Source organism: Ochotona curzoniae, unplaced genomic scaffold (assembly GCF_017591425.1).
Source record: "Ochotona curzoniae isolate NIBS_2020 unplaced genomic scaffold, NIBS_Ocur_1.0 scaffold_4812, whole genome shotgun sequence".
Classification (NCBI taxonomy): Eukaryota; Metazoa; Chordata; class Mammalia; order Lagomorpha; family Ochotonidae; genus Ochotona; species Ochotona curzoniae.
The window spans coordinates 263272-282558 of record NW_024467124.1 but is presented as its reverse complement, the minus strand read 5'-3'; the positions used below and the strand labels follow the sequence as shown (position 1 = coordinate 282558).

General features: G+C 44.9%; 1 protein-coding gene across 2 annotated transcripts in view; it reads left to right on the top strand.

Moving 5' to 3' along the window:
• The first annotated feature begins 517 nt into the window (after nucleotides 1-517).
• The window catches only part of ANKRD12 (ankyrin repeat domain 12), a 109637-nt gene continuing 90867 nt past the window's right edge, over nucleotides 518-19287 (top strand). The window contains exons 1-2 of one of the 2 annotated variants that reach the window (XM_040970544.1): nucleotides 5699-5709; nucleotides 14236-14242. The gene's annotated coding sequence lies outside the window, so the exon portion shown is untranslated. Of the gene's footprint in view, nucleotides 824-5698; nucleotides 5710-14235; nucleotides 14243-19287 lie in introns of those variants that run through there. The other variant, XM_040970543.1, reaches the window with a different exon arrangement.

Sequence of the window (19287 nt, the reverse complement as noted above, 5' to 3'; positions counted from 1 at the left end):
CGGAAGTTGGGGCACACGTTGCTGCTGGCCAGAAAAGGTAAATACATGGCAGTCATATCCAGTACCTGGCAGTTTTTCCCCTGTCTGGGAGGTCCTGCGGTCGTCGCGGCAGGTGCACGCCCCGCCACTGCGCTGCCCGGGCCGGCGCTGGGTCCCCGAGCGCACGGCCGACGGTTGGCCAGAGCGCAGTCCTGGCGCTCCTCCACCCGCCGTGCACTGTCTTCCTCGCCGACGCCGCCATTTCCCCAAGTCTGCAGGTCCCCGTCACGGTCACGGTCGCCGTGAAGCCGAGGCCGTCCTTTCTCATTCCCCTGGCCTCCCGCCGGCGACGGCGCCCCGCGGCCCGAGGCAGCGGCCCCGGCCCCGCACCCCCGCCGCCGCCCGCTTGGTACGCGCCGCCTCCCCCGCCCCGCGCGCCTCGCCGTCCCGTGCCCGCGGGAGTCACGTGCCCGCGGCGGTCACGTGCTCGCGCGGCGGCCAATCGCCGGGCGGCGCTGTCCTGGGAGCGAGGAGGCTGTGGTGAGAGACGGGACCGAGCCCGGAGATGTTTTCTAGCCCGGCCCTGGCGGCGTTCGTGGCGGTTGCAGGGGCCACGACGACGACCAGGACCGCGACGGCCCCGCGCCAGGGCGCTCCTTCGGGGGGCGAAGCCCGCTGCGCGCGCCGGGCTTAGGGCCGTGCGGGCGAGGGGGGCGTGGCGACGGCCGGGAGGAAGGAGGGGCGCGGCTCGGAGCCCGCCGCCGGCGCCGGGAAGCAGCCCACCCCCGCGCCCTCGCACACGCCTCGGCGCCGCGCCGCTCCCGTCCCCTCTCCCCGGAGCCAGGTAGGGTGGCGGGGGGCGCGCGTCGCCGCCGGGCCGGGGCGCGCCCCGAGGACCCGGCCGGCCCTCCCGTGACAGGCCGTTAGGGCCGCCCGCGCCCGGCCCCGCCGAGGGCCCCGCCCGCCGCCGCCGCCCCCCGGGCGTCCGGAGGAGCCGCGGTGCAGGTGGGAGCCGCGGGCGGGCCGGGGGCGCGGGCCGGGGCGGGGCCGGGCGCGGGGCCGCGGGCGCGGGCGGGGAGGGTGGCGGCCGCTCCCGGAACATGGCGGGGCGGCGGAGCGTGTGCGTGCCGGCGTGCGGCGGCCGGGCACCGGGGCGCGCGGGAGGCGCGGGCCGTCCGAGGGAAGCCCGGGGCTCGGGAGAGGTGCCCGAAAGCGGGAAGGAGGGCGGGGAGGGAAGCACGGCGGCCTCCCCGCCGCGCCGGCCGCTCGCACTGCCAGTGTCATCCAGCCGCCGTGCGGCATTGGGCAATCGTGGGCTCCCGGGCCGCTCGGTGCCAGTGCCCCGTGGTGGAGCACCCGGTGAGAGCCCCTAGGAGCATGCCAGGTTCCTCCTGGAGCTCGCCTGGGAGGAGGAATGTGGGAATGACGCATCCTCTAGGATCCCAAAGCGTTGAATAATGGGTTGTACAAAGAGGTTACGGAAGCCCAGCTGACAGCTGTTTTCGTAATAACAGTGAGAAACTAGAATGGGAAGTTAACCGTATTGCGCTAGTTGAAACCGTAGGAAATTATTTAAAGCAGGGCGGTTCACCGCGCCTGTCATCTCCAGCGGACGGGGTTGGGGGACCCGGTGGCCTGTAACGCGCCGAATTACCTTTAATCCTGAAGTTGAAATGAACCTGAGTTCTCTGTTTTTCTTTTCTCTAAATTGGCCGTGGGTTGTATAAATTTGGAAACGAATTAATAAAAATCGTTATTTTGAAGTAAGTTAACTGTTTATTGAAAACATGCTGAAGTAGGCCGTTAAAACCGTAGCCAGTGATCTGAGTGTCTTCACAGCTGCCATACAAAGGTTTTCCTGGAGATTAGCTCAGAACTGGCAGGACATATGCTCTGCCTGTGCCAAGTGGCTAAAAAGCAAAAAGACAGTGTGCAGACCAAGATGAAGTTATGTCAACGGACTTTGTTGAGAAGGACTTTAATGCCAATTAAATTCCTAACATTATACAGCTTGAGCAAGGTGAAGTTTAACTCTTCGGGGCGTGTGTTACGGGAGGATTTTAGAGACAAGCAGTGTGTTAAAGGGAAATCAGAGCGACAAATGTATTCATTGGAGAAAAATTAAGAAGTAGGATGCAGTTAATACTCTTGGGTATGGTTTCTGTAGTTGTTGCTACAAATTAGTTACTGTTCACTGAACTGGGCAGAGCTTGGAAAGTGGAACTCCCGGGGTGTGTAGTCCCTGAAGAGTGTCTGAGGAGGAATAAAGAAAAACAAATATTCAAATGAGGAAAACGCGGTAGCTGAAAATACGTTGTGTAATCTTTGGTGTTGGTTGTTTAATATCCAAGAAAAATTTGAATTTTATTTGGAGGCAGTTGTCCAACCGGTGGAATGAATTTAAAGAGGAAGTTTTTACAATCAAGATGCTGATACTATTTTTCTTTCCCTATGAAATTTGTTGAAAAAATATACTCATCTGAGGTAGATTGGGAAAATTATGATCAGTTGAGATATTCCAAAAACACAGCGCTGGAAGAAATTTTTCTGAAGTATGAAGAATGTGTGTAAAAGTGTTATTATTTTGTTGTTGTTGTTAGCTGACCAATGGTTAGGTTGTCTTTAAACCATTCTTAGGTTGTAAGAGCTTTATTTTAACTCAAGAGGACAGTGCTTGCTGGAGTTAGTCGTTTCCAGTTGTAGTCATAAGAGGCTTAGACTGACTTCCGCGTGTGAACGGCATGCCTGTCAGGCATAAGGCTTATGTCTAATAATTGTAATTGGTTTCTTAACAACTGTTGATGCTGTTTTCTGCCTTGACTTTGTTGCTCACAGCGATCTTTCTGAAATCCCAGTGCTCTGGAAAAGTCTTAGAATTGGGATTTCAAAGGGATTCAGATTTTCTGATTGGTGTTCCTCATTTTACATGTGAGAGACTGAAGGCCTAGGAAGGTGAGATGACTGACCGGCTGACTTGTCTGCAGTCAGAGCAGTCTGTGGTTTGGCTGGAGGTTTCTTTCTGTGAAGATACTAATTTGCCCTTCTTTAGAAGCAGCTTCTTGCCTTAGTACAAGAAACATGGCAGTATACAAGGCCACGGTTCAAGTTCTCTTTGACATCTCTACAGTGTTTTTGTTGTTATGGTTGCAGTTTTAACAAATCAGATTAACTTTCAGAATCCTGTGTTAATCTACACAATTAATTTTCCTAAATAATTTACAAGTTTGAATGGAACAAATCAGAATACTATATTAAAAAGCACATTGTGTACTACAACCTTTTCTGCAGATAAAAAGTGGTGACATTATATTTAAACAGAATTTATTTTTTAACAGTGTTAGGTCTCTAGGTTTTTGTTTAGTTCTAGGTTTATTCTTGGCACCTGCTGTTTTACAGATTATAACTCCTCTGGGTATATTTTCTCATCCCCATTTAGTTCTTCCTAATCTTAGTAAAGCTGCCTATGAACATGTTTAAATATTGGAGTTTGTTAGAGCCTGACTTTCCCTTGGAAGGTATGATGTCTCTTCCTACAGCATTTGAAAATAGTATATATTTTCATGCATGCCCAATCTGTCTCTTTGACAGTGGCTCTTAAGAAGTTGTACTGAAAGTATCTTAGTAGCAGTGTTAATTGTCCCTTTCCAGTTTCCAGAGATAGCAGTAGCAGGAGATGATTTTTCTTTAGGAGCTCAGCTTAGAGTAGTTTGTTTTGAGGCTACCTGGTAGTTCTGAAACCTGGACAGGAGAGCTTTAGTTGGCTTTTACTGTTAAGGTTAAGACCTGGTGCGCAAAATTGATATTCTGGAAATCAGAATATGTTGTGTTCTGAGAATGCCTCAGTGTTCATGGCATTGCAAATAAAGGTAATAATCAGAAATAACGTTTGTTGAGCAGTTAGGTTATGCACATTTGTGTTCAGAGTTTTAAGCGAAATATTTTTGATAATTTTCTTAACTCTGTGAAACTAACATATGGCAGAGGAAACTGAAAATATGAATGTGACTGTTCGTGCCCCTGAACAAATAATGATTCCTTGGTCACTTTAACCATTTCTCTCTGTTCTGCCTCTAATTCACTGGTTTTGGAGAGTTTTAAGGCACTGTTTAATTTCAGGCTCATGAAAAATATTTGACGGCCAGTCAGTCTACTTTCTTGTGGGTGGTCAAGAGAGAAAAGCCAGTGCTGCCTGAGGATTGTAGGAAATAGGTCGGCAATTCTCTTTCTGAGCTCTTTGTTGTTAAATTACTTGTCAGAAGCTAATTTTTCTCACCAGCTACAAAAAGACTACAGTTGTCAGTGTTAGAAGAGGCTCTCCTTTCAAACGCTGCCTTCCTCTTGGTGTCTTGCTCTAAAGAGGCATGCTTTAGTCCCATTAGTTCAAGAAAAAAGATAAATAAGCCACCTCAGCTAGCCCTTTGATGTAACAGTCAACTCAGCAATAGAAAATGTGAGATTTTTCCAGGTTAGAAAATAGCATCCAAGGTTTTCTGGCAAGTGAAATTCTCCCCAAATCTACCAAAAGTTTTAGCCTCCATACTTAGGAAAGTAAGGGAAATGCTTCCAAATGAGGCAAGTAGAGGAAGTAAATTATGAAGTTTCATGTACAGGTGGAAGTTTGCCTTTGGTGTTTAAAAAAAATCTAAAATTGAAAAATTGTGTTGCCATTGAGCAGCTCTCTGGTATCTGTGCGCTGCATTGAACTCGCTTCAGAATACACAGTAGCTTGTCTTTCTGATTATTATATTTAGGCCATGGTTGAGGGGAACAGTACATATATTAGGAAGCATTTTTGAAACAACTTCATTGCTTGAAAGTTAGAATTGCTTCTCAGATTTCATGTTATTCCCCTCCTACAGTAGTTTGTGGGCAGTCTGACTTCTGCAGTAAAAACTGTGCATGTCGCTTTTGTCTAGAAATAGCTGTATTGACTCAAGAAAGGAGAAGGATAGCACATTAAAATCATGATACTTTGTAGTCCCTAGGGTACTTCTTAAATATCTCTTGAATGTTATGACTATGACATTTGCAAAGCTAGGATTGTTAACTAAGGGGATGAGAATTGAGCCACGGGTTGAATCTAGGTTAGAATCATCTGGAGTAATGCTGCGCCTTGAAATTCACTCATGAAAGAGAAGCAATAAGGAAACTTCAAGAAAGAAGGACGTGTACTTTTATTTTCTCTTTCACCGAATCTATTGTATACAGCTGGCTATTTTGTTTTACCTCTTTCTGAAACAAACATGTAGGATAAAGCAAATGTTTGTAACTGTACAGCTTCACCAGTTTGTGGTGATCATTTATATCAAAGAGAAGTAGATAAAAAATTAAAAATTTCTCAGAGTGTTTACTACCACACATAAGAATATCGATCCTGGGAATAAAGATTTGATTTGCGTTTCAGTGATCTTAAATCTTGCAACCTCTGAGTTAAAATAAGTCTTTTTGCTAGCTTAATTTTCATTATTTTGAACTTACTTGGTGATCAAGGAAATTACTTTTATTGAACTTCTGTACACTACCTACTGATATTTTAAGCTATTGAGAATAAGATGTACAGTAGGCCAACACTTCAGAATGTTATCACCTCAATATCATCAACTTTATATCTCATTACTCAAGAATTAACTTGAAATTTCCAAGCGTTGCAAGTCTATTCCTTGGAAGAATTTTCTTTTGTGATTAAAATCAACTCAACTCATTTATGTATCTATGATTGAGATGATCATGGTAGAGTGGTACTCAGCCTTTGGAAATCATCTGTCTTCCAGGATTTGTAAAAATGAAGACTCTTCTCTAAACTGTTGGTGAACAGAACCAACACATACTCTGCACATTTCTCTCTGCCCTTGTGTTACTGAAAGTAAGTGGGCGTGGTTGATAGCAAGGCAGCAACTTGGCTGACTTCTTTTCAACCCCCTTGGCTCCTACTCCTCCAGGGGCTAGTGCTGTGCACACATCCAGTGAAGATAAATCTATGCTTTCATAGATACTTAGGTATTCTTAGATTTATGCTATTAAATTTGTTTTTACCACTTTTGTTTTATGTTTTCATTAGTTTTTTTAAAGAGTTATTTATTTTTATTGGAAAGTCAGATATACAGAGAAGAGGAAAGTCAGAGATGATCTTCTATCCGATGATTCACTCCCTAAGTGGCCACAATGGCTGGAACTGAGCCGATCTGAAGCCAGGAGCCAGGAGCTTCTTCCTAGTCTCCCACATGGGTGCAGGGTTCCAAAAACCTTGGGCTGTCCTGGACTGCTTTCCCAGGCCACAAATGGAACTGGATGGGAAGTGGAGCAGCTGGAATATGAACCTGCACCCATATGGTATCCTGGCTTGTGCAAGGCAAGGACTTTAGCCGCTAGACTACCTCGCCGGACTCTGTGTTCATTTTTCTTATGTGTTGCACGTAGTTTTCCTAATCTGACATGTAATCTCTTGGATCAAATCTTGTAGCCCACTGCACATAATGGAACTCAAAAGACACTAGCTCATTCCCCAATTATCTTTGCCAATACTTTTTTTCTTAAAGACTTTTTTTCTTTTTTAGAGATTTATTTATTTTTTATTGAAAAGGCAGGTTTACAGAGAGAAGGAGAGATGGAAACATCTTCTGTCTGCTGGTTCATTCCTCAAGTGGCCACAACAACTGGAACTGAGCTGATCGGGAGCCAGGAGCTTCTTCCAGGTCTCTCATGTGGGTGTAGGATCCCAAAGCTTTGGGCCGTCCTTGACTGCTTTCCCAGGCCACAGGCAGGGGCCAGAAGGGAAGTGAAGCAGCCAGAACAGGAACCAGCACCCATATGGGATCCCAGAGCATGCAGGACAAGGATTTAGCCACTAGGCTACAGCCCTGGATCTGAGATAATTGCTCCTTAAGCTCTTTAAGTTTTAAGTTATTTGTTAGATTTGTTTATTTGAATGGCAGAGTGACAGGTGGTGGTGGGGGAAGAGGTTGTTTACTTGTTTACTTCCCGGATGCCCATAGCCTTCATGGTTTGTCCAGTCTGAAGTCAGAACTCTGTATCAGTCTCCCACAGTGGTGTCAAGAGCTCAGGTACTCGGGCCGTTTTCTGCTGCCTCTCAGTTGTGTTAGCTGGAAGCAGGGTTGAAGTTGAATAGCCAGGACTTGAACTCAGTCCCAGCTTACCTGAGTGGTGACTTAACCCATTGTGCCACCACTTGCAGCTCTCTTTAAGTGTTTTTGTTCCGGTCACACTTTGAGTCCAGGGATTTCTCTTCTTGGAGCCTGTCTGCACAGTCATTAGGGAGGCGGTAGGAGAAAACAGGATTGCTGCAGCATGCAGGCAAGCATGGGCTCTCACACTTGAGCCCTTTTCATTACAAGTGCTAATTGACTGGTGGAGGCATAATTACTGATATCCTGTAGTTGATAATAGGTTCTCCACATGCATTTTCATTCACTCCTTATTTTGACCTAGTGAAGTTTATCTTCCTGTTCTGCAGACTAGGATCAAGTTAAATAACGTGAAGTCACGCATACCTAGTAAAGGGTGATGAAGGTATTACTTCATTTCAGAAACTACACTTTCAAAATGATGATATTGAGAGAAGGAATAAAATCTTGAGTAAATTTAGAATTTTTAAGAGTAAAATATGTAAATACATATGTGATTATGAATTTTTGCAAGGAGTAGAAAAATCTCGAAGGAGCCTGGCTCTTAAAGGAGCCAGGGCTACCCCACAGCCCACTGCTTGCTGCCCTTTCTGTGCCTCCTCGTCCCCCCAGTCAGTGCTGCCGCCATGCCAGGAGGCCTGCCAGGAGATGAAGCCCCCAGTGTCAAGGCCAGCACTGCCTGCGGACCTTCTGGGAGAGTCACAGGGCATCATCTTCTGCCACACCCTAGTTTGAACCACAGAACGTGGCAGAGCCACAAATCTGGCAGCAGAATTTGCCAAGAGGTGTGTTATGATGATTGCTCTTTTAGTTATCATCGTGCCTGGAACAAGGATAACAATTTTTACAGTGGTGATGCACCTACAGTAGAACTGTCTTTTCCCATCATTGATGACAGGAGTTGAGGCCTTGTCATCCTGTTGGGCATGCTTGACCCAGCAGAGAACGATGAGAAGAACATGCCTGTGACAGCTCGTGTGACATTTTCGGGCCTGATAAGAAACAGAAGTTGTCTGTCCCCTATGCCGCCACCAGGGGCAGGAACTTGGTTGAGCTTCTCACAGTAGTTAGCTCTGCTGACGGCAGAGAAGGGAGTTGCCACCTGACTTGAGGGAAGGAGGTAGTATGATGGTCCTAAGGAACATTCTTGAAAAGGAAACCCAATCTTTTCCTCCTAAGAGCTCCTGTCTGGCAAGAAATGCCTGTGCTCCACGCCCAGCCTTTGGCTGCTCCAGGAAAGCAGCGCTGCAGCTGCTCACATGGCCCAGTGCACCACAGGATGCCAGCTGCCAGTCATGTTTCCTAGAACAATTCCATGAGATCATCTCCATTTAATCACCTGGGTCTTTCGGGTCTTTAGGTTGGCACTCAACATTGCTTGGGATTCTTTACTCTGTGCCCTCATCAGCATTCTGTCCCATTCACAGGTGTCAGCAGTCTGCTGGCTGGGCTGGCTGGGAAAGACAGTCTGTGTTAAAGACTCAAATTTTGATGAATCTCTGCTGTTTGTAATTAATGAGGTTACTCTCTGTTGATAGTAGGGAAAACTTGCTTTGCTCCATCATAGGCTGACTGCTGATTTACTTAACTGTTCTATTTGATCCCTCTCTTCCACTAACCCTTTTGGAGAAAGATCTGTAAATATTTACAGGTATTACCTGGAGTTCAAGAACTTAGGAACTTGGAAGTTCTTTGATCAGTGTTTTGATCATAACTGGAGGAAAAAATAGCTTTATTTGTACACTTTTCTAGTTGATAAATTAGGAGTGGATTTTTCAAATATTTTACTGTTTAAAAAATGGGGTGCATTTTTGCTACAGGGGAGAAGCCAGAGAAAAGCCCTCAACCAGGAAGCTGTCCCAGAGGTGTGTCTGGGACAAGTGCCACATGCCTTCCACACAGATTGTTTTCTGAGGTTAGCGTGCCGCTTGATGACATTTTATGTGAAAGGGCTCACCTTGTAGAGGAGAGCATCATCGAAAGCATTTTATTATAGTGCTATTCTTTTAAAATTTTTAAATGCTAATTACATGGTTGATCAGGGTGGGAAGGATTGAGGGTTAGGGAAAAGTGGGTGAAATTGTTGTTTCTTCTTGTCTCTGGGGGAAGGGGAGAGATAAAGGGGGAAGCCACACTCAGCCTCCCAAATGTCCCAGTACCCAGGGATTGGGAACCGCCACCCCATATCAATCCAGGGTCCTGACCTGATGCATGTTCTAGTGGTTTGTATCAGTTTTGCTGATCCAAGGGTGAGGCAGTCCTCCCAATGTCTGTTGCCTGACATAGTCGACCTCAAGTCTCCATTCACCCAGATTTTTGCTGAAGCCCCCAACTTGGCTGGGGTAGTTGTCCAGTTTGTTCAGTTCTCCCTCCTCTGTTGTGGTATCCATTGAGCTGCCATAATCTTGATAGGCAACAGGGTCTGCCGCCACTGCTCTGCATTTTCCATTCATAGGTGGGCTCAAGGACCCAGACCAGAGAAACCCAAGCCTCACCAGATCCCCCGCCCCAGGGGCTCACAAACTCAACATGCATCTCATGGACAGGCCCCATGAACTGGGCCAGGTGACCTGAGCCCTGCTGGATCCCCTACCCCTGAGCTCAGGAACCCGGCACCCACCTCACAGGTGGGCCCTAGGACCCAGGCCAGGCAACCAGAGCCTCACCAGATCCCCCACCCCTGAGGCTCACGAACCCAGCACCCACCTCGCATGTGTCTCCCACCCCCTGCCAAATCACCCACCCCTGGGATTCATGAACCTGGCACCCAGTGACTCCAGGCTGGCCTGGCTTGCCTCCCCTCAGCATCCACCATCACGTTGGGTGGTCTGGTTCAGTCTAGCCTGCCCGGAGTTCCAGCTCCTACTGGTGGTTGCTACAGCCTAGCCTAGTCCAGTCCCTATCCTGGCCCTAATGTGAACTGGCTGGTGTTGCAGCCCCACTTGACCCCTGTGCATCCTGTCTTGGTTCTCAGATACCAGTGGATGTTATGAACTGACTCACCCTGAACCAGACCCGACCCACATCTTTGCCAGCAGGTGCTGTAACCTGGCATGGTATGGGCTGTTCCTTGCCTGGATTCTTGTACTCACCTGCAGGGGCTGCATTCCTACAAAGGACTTCCCCAAGCTCCTCTCTCAGGTCTCCTCCCAGTGGCAGATTTTGTGCACAACAGTGGGTCCTTTGCTCAGGTTGAATTTGTCCACCTCTTGTCCTAGCAGGAACAGTGGTCTTGCTCAACTGGTCCACACCCATTCTGGTTGTTACTGTTGGGTGTTGTAGCCCAGCCACATCCGGTCCATATCCAGACCCAGCTTTCGTGTGGTTCAGTGGGATTCAAGACCTGCTGCAGCCCATTCTACAGCCACCCTGGCTCTCACAAGTACCTGTGGGGCGAGAGTGTAGCCCGTTCTGTTGGTCCCCAGACTCAGTTCTACCCATGCCATGTCCAGCCCAGACTCAGCTGAGGTGTCCCCTTAGCTCCCTAGCCAGGTCTGTTCGCATATACAGCTTTTGGGCATGCCAGCCAAGATTGCAGTTCCATGGGGTGAGCCCACACATCTCCAATGGATTCTGTTACCAAAGCTGATTCTCTCACATGCTAGTTATTGTCACAGCCCATCCTAACATCACCTGTCTCCTGTTTCAACTCTTACTGAGGAGTACTATTATCTTGCCTTCCAGGTAGGCCCCAGCCTTAGCTTTGGTGCGTTCCAGTAAGTGGTGCTTGGTGATGGTTGATGCTACCTACCTAGCTCAGGTCTCCCATGTGTTCTGGTACTCGGGACTGACCCTTAAAGACCCTCCTGTTCCCCCCTCCAAACTCAGCCCCTTGCTTAGCTACACATGCAATGCCGTTATCCAGTAGTAATTCCTCACCTGGGCATGAACCCTCAGGTCATTGCTCACCCCTACTTGTGCAGTCCCCCAGTTGTCCTGCAAATCCACACCCCAAGCCCCCAGGGTGCGCTGCCAGGAAATCCGGGGGCTATAACCAGCGCCATTGGTGCCTGCACCCCCAAGGCAGCTGCTTGACCCCCCAGGCAGGAGAGGTCCGAGTTAGCCGCCTGACCTCAACCAGGAGAGGGCGCCTAGCCTGGATGGTGGCCAGAGGCAGCCCAAGGCCTATAGGGCTATTTTTGCAGTGGGTTGCTATTTTCTGAATTTTGCTTTTTTGATATCAACAAATAAAATCCTTTGTTAAGCCTGGAAAAAAAGAAATTTTCAAAATTTGACAGTAACTTTATTTTTGTTTTTGTTTGTGAATTTCCTGGTTTTCCACACTGTAAGTTTTATGGATAAAAGAGTTTTAAACAGTGCAGGTTATTAACAGTTTGTAAGGGCTATCTCTGTATGGTACTGCATTTAGTATTGTTGAGATGATATAAGGGAAGGTGATATTGGAGGCTGTGTCATTTAAAGGGTTCACTTTCAGGGAATAATATCTCAGTTATGACATAGGAGGATGTGGTTATTTTTTTTTAAAAGATTAATTTTATTTTTATTGGAAAGGCAGATATACAGAGAGGAGAGATAGAAAGGAAGATCTTCTGTCCGATGATTCACTCCCCAAGTGAGTGCAACGGTTGATGCTATGTCGATCCAAAGCCAGGATCCTCTTCTGGGTTTTCCACGTAAGTGCAGGGTCCCAAAGCTTTGGGCCATCCTCGACTGCTTTCCCAGGCCACAAGCAGGGAGCTGGATGGGAAGCGGGGCTGCCGGGATTAGAACCGGCGCCCATATGGGATCCCGGGCGTGCAAGGCGAGAACCTTAACCACTGCGCCATTGCGCCGGGCCCGGATGTGGTTATTCTTTAGTCATCCAAGTTGCCTTCTAGTTAGTGTAGAAGTGAACAGGGTAAACCCTGTGAGGACATGGATTATCTCTGTCTTGTTTTCTGTTCACATTGTAAGTGGTTAGCATGTTATCTGTTCAAGGAAGGAAAAACACTAATGACAGGAAATGATTTGACTAGCATAGGGGATGTATTTAGATTAAAAGAGAAAAGGTGGTTAGCAGTTGAGAAGGGCAGCAATTATTAAGAGGCTCAATATGAGTGCATTGACAGGATGGAAAATGATGCCATACGAATTAGAAAATAACTCTTGAAGTTGTATGTATTCCAAATAGGAAGTGAGGCAGTCATTGAAAAGATTCATTGGGTTTTAAGACTTTAGGTACCAATGCTAAGTTTGTATCTGAAGGAGACATTGAATTTAAAACCCAGCAAAGGAAGGTAATTACTTAAAACAAGGATCCAAGGATCAGCATTGTGACATAGTAAGTTTAACAGCCTGTTACGCTGGACTTACATGTGGGTGCTGATTATGAGTCCTGGCTGTTATATTTCTGATCCAGTTCCCTGCTAAAGTGCCTGGTAAAGCGGTTACAGGATGGGCCCATGATCTCGGGTCCTGTACCCACATGGGAGATCTAGTGGAAATAGATCTGAGTTACGTTGGGTTCTTTTTTTGTGTATTTAAGATGCATTTTATTTATTATTTTAAAGGCAGAGTTACAAAGAGAGAAGCAGGGAGTGGTAGAGAGAACTTCCAGTAGCTTATTCACTCTGTAGATGATTGCAACAGCCAGGGCTGGGGCAGGTGGCAGCCAGGAGGCTGGAACTCCTCTGGTCTCCCACTTGGGTGGCAGGGTCCCCAGATGCTTGGACCGTCTTCTGCTGCTGTTTCCAGACACGGTAGTAGTGAGCTGGAACTGAAGTGGAGGAATCAGAAAAACTGGCATGCATACGGGGCATCAGTGTCGCAGGTGACAGCTTTTTCTGCCTCACACAACAGTGGCAGTCTTTTTTGATTTGATATACGTAGTAGAAAACTGTGTGAGATGTCAAGCAATTTGGATGTGCAAATGCGGAATTTTGGGTGAGACATAGGATTTATCCTGAATTTTGATTTGGTAGTCAGTGGCATACTAGTGGTATTTAAAGAATAAAAGGAGTGCAGCATCAGGTGCTAAGACACTTCCCATCGTAAGTTCTAAAGATGAGAAGTAAAAAAAAAAAGAAGAAGAAAAGGCTTATTTTTTTCATTTTAATAGTTTTAAACCCAAAAAATGGCCCATAAACAGATGCTTATATTTGAATACTCAACACCCAGTACTCCCTTCTCCACTTCCTCTGTTTTGGAAATGCTAGTAACACTTTCTTGAATGTCTTTGTATGTCATCATATGTATGTAATGTATAAGCAGTATACTTGTAGGATGAATTTCTAGAAGTTAAATCACTAGGATGAGAGTTTCTGCATTTGTACCAGAGTACTCCCAGAAGATGAGATCCCAGTGTCCATCCGCCTGAGGCAACAAACAAGAATTCTGATGAGGCTGAACCTTGTCAATGCAGCTTTAATCTTTGCCAAATTTAAATTAAGAAATCTTGTTATTATTGTATAGTTTTAAAATTATCACTGAGTTTGAATACCTCTGCTGACTCAATAGAATCATTCCTTGGACTGACTCTTTGTGTTTGCTAATTTGTTATAGTAGGATCTTTATTTACTGGTTGAGTATAACTGATTATTTTTCATATATAGAAACATTTTTTGTCTTCTGATTTTGTCTTATTTGCATTATAGTTTCACTTTTTTAAGATTTATTTTTATTTATTGAAAGAGCAACAGGGAGACAGTGATTTTCCATTCATTGATTCTCTCATCAGATGCTGCAGTGGCCCAGAGCTTGGCCCATGCTGCAGCTGGGCTTTTACTGAGGTCTCCACGTGGTGGCAGAGCTCCCGCTGTTTGGATCCTCTCCCTCCGCTCTCCCACTGGAACAGCTTGGACTGCACCTGCCACTGTAGTTTGTATGCTGGCATCACAGGCATCAACCTAACGGGCTCTACTCCAACACTGGCCTCTGCATTGCAGTTTTGATGTTTATTTATGAATTATAAAAATGGATTTTTGCTTCCATCTCATATTTTGGAAGACTTTTCCCCATAAAGGGATTTATTTTTTCCGTAGTACTTTTGTGGTTTAATTTCTTTATTTGTCCTACATACCAACACTTTTAACAGGTCAGAACTAATTCTAAACTTCATAACAATTGGAAAAATAATTTTGGAAAATAAAAATGATGGTAAATAAAATAATATTAGAAAGTTAAAAAAACTATAGTATTGCTTTAAGAATAGAAAGGCAAGGTAGTAGCACAGACTCAAAAATATTCAGTTATGTAGAAGAATAACATTATAATTTACAAAAATTAACATTATAAATAAATGGAAGAGTTAAATATCTAATGAAATGGAAAGATTAAGATTAAATCTATTTTTATTATTGTAGAGAAGGTTTAAACCCAAAAATGAGGCAAGTAGTTATAAATAAACTTAGAGGCATCATGAACCAGCATTGTGGCACAGTGAATTTAGCTCTACTTGGGACACCCAGTATTGGAGTACTGTGTCAAGTGCCAGGGGCTTCCCTTTGAATCCTGCTTTTTGCTGCAGTATCCTGTGGAGCAAGGGGATGGGCCCAAGTTCTTAATTGCTGATGGAGACTCCTGGCTTCAACCTGACCCAGATTGGCCTGTTGGCCAGCGTACGTGGAGTGAGTCAGTGAATAGAAGACCTCCTGTCTGTCCTTTTCTTTCCTCTGTTGCTTTGCCTTTTCATGTGTTTGAAAAAATACGTTTTAATTAAATTACAGGCATCACTTACACATTTGTGCTGCACTCTCCTGTTCATTGCAGAATTATTGACAATAACCAAAATGTAGATGCAGCCTGAATGTCCAGTGATGGATAGATGAACCGATGAACTGTGTGTGTGTGTGTGTGTGTGTGTGTGTGTGTGTACACACATATGGAATGTTATCCAGCTTGAAAAAAAAGAAGTAATGGAAAATTCCATGCTGTAACATATGTCAGAACAATGAAGTTAAGTGAAATTAGCCAGCCTCAAAAGGACAGCTATTTGGGCCTGGCACGGTAGCCTAGTGACTAAAGTCATCGCCTTGTATCTGCCAGGATCCCATATGCGTGCCGGTTTGTGTCCTGGCTGCTCCACTTTCCTTCCAGCTCCCTGCTTGTGGCCTGGGAAAAGCAGTGGAGGGTGGCTCAGGACCGGATGGGGTTGAATCCGGCTGTTGGGGCCACTTGGGGAGTGAACCGGAGGATGGGGATCTTTCATTCTGTCTCTCCTCTGTGTAATCTGACTTTCCAGTAAAAATAAATAAATCTTTTAAAAGGACAGATATTTATTGTTTTTTTTCTTATGAAATGCCTAGAGTACTCAAATGTAGACATTAGGTAATGAAATGGGGAGTACTAAGAATGGGAGGACAGGTTTGAGGAGTTACATTTAATGGGTTTCACTTAGGGAAAATAAAATGATAGTGGTGATGCTTATACAGTAGCATGGATATATGTAATGCCATGTTTCAGTATGGTTGAAGTGACACATTTTATGTATATTTAATCACAACTTTTAAAGATTGAAATAAAAATGACAGCATAAATTTTCTTTTACAAATCAATGAGATTATGATTGCAAGGTAGAAGAATGGACTATATTTACAAAATTCTAGAGGAAAGAAAATAAGTAGCTGAAGAAAGATTGAAAAGGTTTTTGATGGTAAGAGTCACAGAGTCTAAGCAGTCAAAAGGATGTGGGATTGGATAGAGCCATGAAACTGGAAGAAAGAATGGGGGTAGGATTTGAGGTAAGGATAGAGTGACAACAAATAAAAAAGAGGAAATGAGATATGCCGTTGTTTGCTGGAAAATAAGTTGTCACTTTAAGGGTTTTGTGTGTGTTCAAGATTCACTTATTTATTTGAAAGGCATAGTTAGAGACAGAGACTGAGAGAGAACAGTGATCTTCCATGTACTGGGATGTTGGGGTCCCTGCAGTGGATGTAGGGGACACAAAGGTGTGAAGAGTATTGTTCCATTGCAGACAGGGCCCCAGGGAACTTCCCCGCTGTTTGGCAGGGCCCCCAGGGACATCTCTGCCCCCACCTGAATGCAGCTCCACCTTCTTTTGCATGGACACCAGACCACCCTGCCTGGGAATTCTAATCTATCCAGGCATTGTTTGCTGCTGTGGGGCTGGCCTTTTGCTCAGTGTGAGCTTGGAGGTTAATGTTGGTGATAGCATCTTGTAAAGGGCCTTCTGTTATTCCTACTGTCTTGGCTGTCCCCATTGACCTTATGCTAATCAAGGGACCTTCATTTAGGCTTTCATTCTTTAGATTCCCCTTTTTCTTTGTGATGCAAGATTGAGTTGTAGGATAAGAATTGTAGTAGGAATGTCTGTTGTTTCTAGGTAAAACTAATGGCAGAATTATCCTTAGATATTCCCAACTTGACCATGACGTAAAAAGTCTGAGCCAGAGTTTGACTGATTTTGTATAAATAAAGCGGACAGCTTTCCCACATTGTCCATTATGATCATGAAATCCTAGTGGTCCGTCTTTGTTTCCTCTTTACGCCTCATCCACGCACCCTTCTCGAGTTCCAAACTCAGCTGGAACTGGACTGCGGCACTGGCTTATTCCACAAGGGGTCCCAGCTTCATCCTACCTGAAGCTATCTGGATTCCCACGTGAGTGGTAGCAATCTTTCTCTGTTTTCCCAGGCTATTTATAGGAAGCTGGATCAGAAGTCGCCAGGACTTGAACCAGCACTCCTGTGGGATGCTGGCTTTGGAAAGGATGGCTTAACGTGCTATGTCACAACACTACCTTCTAATTATGAACTTTTTACTTTATAATATTTTAAATGTATAGAAAATGGCTGAGGTAGTATGGAGTTCCTATATATCACACCATTGTTTTCATTTTATATTAATAGGGTTCATGTGTCCTAAGTAGCGAACTGATATTAATGCATTATTATTAACCAAAGTACATATTTTATTTCTCTTTTCCTGGTTTTTTACTTTATGTCCTTTTTCTTTTCCAGCATCCCATCCATAATGCTATGTTACGTTTCATCATCATGTCTCCTTAGACTTCTCTTAGCTATGCTGTTTTCTCAGACTTGCCTGGTTTATAATGGTTGAAACTGTCAAGGAGTTGTCTCCTACCTCAGTTCTGCCAGTAGCCCTGGTTCCTTTTCTCACAGAGAGCGTTTGTTAGTAACCATGATCTGCATAGTAGATGTTTTTTTTTTTTTTTTTTTTTTTTTTGCTACAGATTTTTTCTGTTTGCAGGCATCCTTAGCCTACACAGGAAGGTATGTACACATATACCTGATTTGGTAGATAACCATCTGTGTTAAACACTCATTCATATTTATCATTCATATTTACATCTCCAGTTCTTATAAATTTTCTAAAGATTTTTTTTTTTTTAATTGGAAAGGCAGATCCACAGAGAGGAGGAGAAACAGAAAGATCTTCCATGTGCTGTTTCACTTCCCAAGTGACTGCATTAGCTAGAACGGAGCTAATCCAAACTCAGCAGCCAGGAGCTTCTTCCAGGTCTTGCACAAGGGTGCAGGGTCCCAAAGCTTTGGGCTCTGGCCATCGTCCGCTGCTGGGTGATAGTGGAGCAGCTGGGACATGAACTGGTGCCCAAGTGGGATGCTGGTGCTTGAAGGAGGAGGTAGCCAGTTTTATCCATTCTGCTGGCCCCTATCTCTTCACTTTTAATTAACAAATTTCCAGTCTTCTTCTGCATCTGTCCCCCAAATCTCATACCAGTGGTGAGAAATTTGACTTGCACCAGTCAGTTCATTTCTGCTATTGTACATATAGTAATTATTGAATGGTTAACTATAGCCCCTGTGAAGCCTTAATTGAGGTAATGTATAATGTAAACAGACATGTATAGTATGATCCACTATTTTAGCCATTTTAAAGCGGTAGTTTTTGGTATGTTCAAAATGATTTTTGTAGTTGGCACTGATACCTTAATTCTGGAACGTTTTCATCGCTTGTACTCACTAATGCACTATTTGTGTTTATGCCGTATGTAAAACACTTGTACAGACCTAAATTGAGCAATAAATATACCTCTGATTGGTTTCATAGAAATAAATATTATATAGTTGGGAGTTAATGGATTAAGGTGTGGGTTTATTTCTCCATTCTAAATCCTCTTGGCAGATACTAAGGGAGCCTTTTTAATATCACCCTTACTATCCCCTACCAGATTCTCTGACTCAGTAGTCACATTTAAAAATCACATTATCTATTTGTATCTTTTAGAAAGTATCTTAGTGGTTACTTCTGCAGCACATATACTAGAAAGTATCCTTTTGCTTATCAAGTGGCATGAACCTTATAAAACAGCTTTGTAAATATAAATAAATTGAAATGTTCTAGAAGGAATTAATGTGAGCTAAGAAATACCTCATCAAAGTTAGAAATTATGCTAAGGCGCGGGCATTTGTTGCAGTGATTAAAACTCTGCTGTTGACTGTGCCTGGAATTAAGTTCTATTTCCCGTTCCAAGCTTCTGCTAGTGCACACTGAGTGAGCAGGTAATCACTTAATTGGTTGAGTACCTGCCACCCATATGACAGAACCAGATTCAAATGGCTCATCCCAGTCCCTGCCTTTGGGGGCCTTTGATGGAAGTGTGCACATGGATTCCATCTCTACCCTGCCATGCCCCATCCCTAGTTCTCTGCCTTTCAAATAAAGAAAAATTAATGACAGGAAAATGTCAGCACACTATGATCGTCTTTAATTTTTTTTACATTAATTTTATTTGAAAGGCAAATAGGGAGAGGCACAGGAATATCTTCCATCTAGGGCCTGGCGCGATGGCACAGTGGTTAAGGTCCTCACCTTGCACGCCCGGGATCCCATATGGGCGCCGGTTCTAATCCTGGCAGCCCCACTTCCCATCCAGCTCCCTGCTTGTGGCCCGGGAAAGCAGTCGAGGATGGCCCAAAGCTTTGGGACCCTGCACTCACGTGGGAGACCCAGAAGAGGATCCTAGCTTTGGATTGGCATAGCATCAGCCATTGCGCTCACTTGGGGAGTGAATCATCGGACGGAAGATCTTCCTCTCTGTCTCTCCTCTCTGTATATCCGACTTTCCAATAAAAATAAAATAAATCTTAAAAAAAAAAAAAGATCTTCCATCTGTTAATTCACTCCCCAAATGGTTGGAGTTGTTGGGGTTGGGCTAGTCCAAAGCCAGGGTCCTGGAACAACATCCAGGTCTCCCATGCAGATAAAGAGGCCCCACAGGGA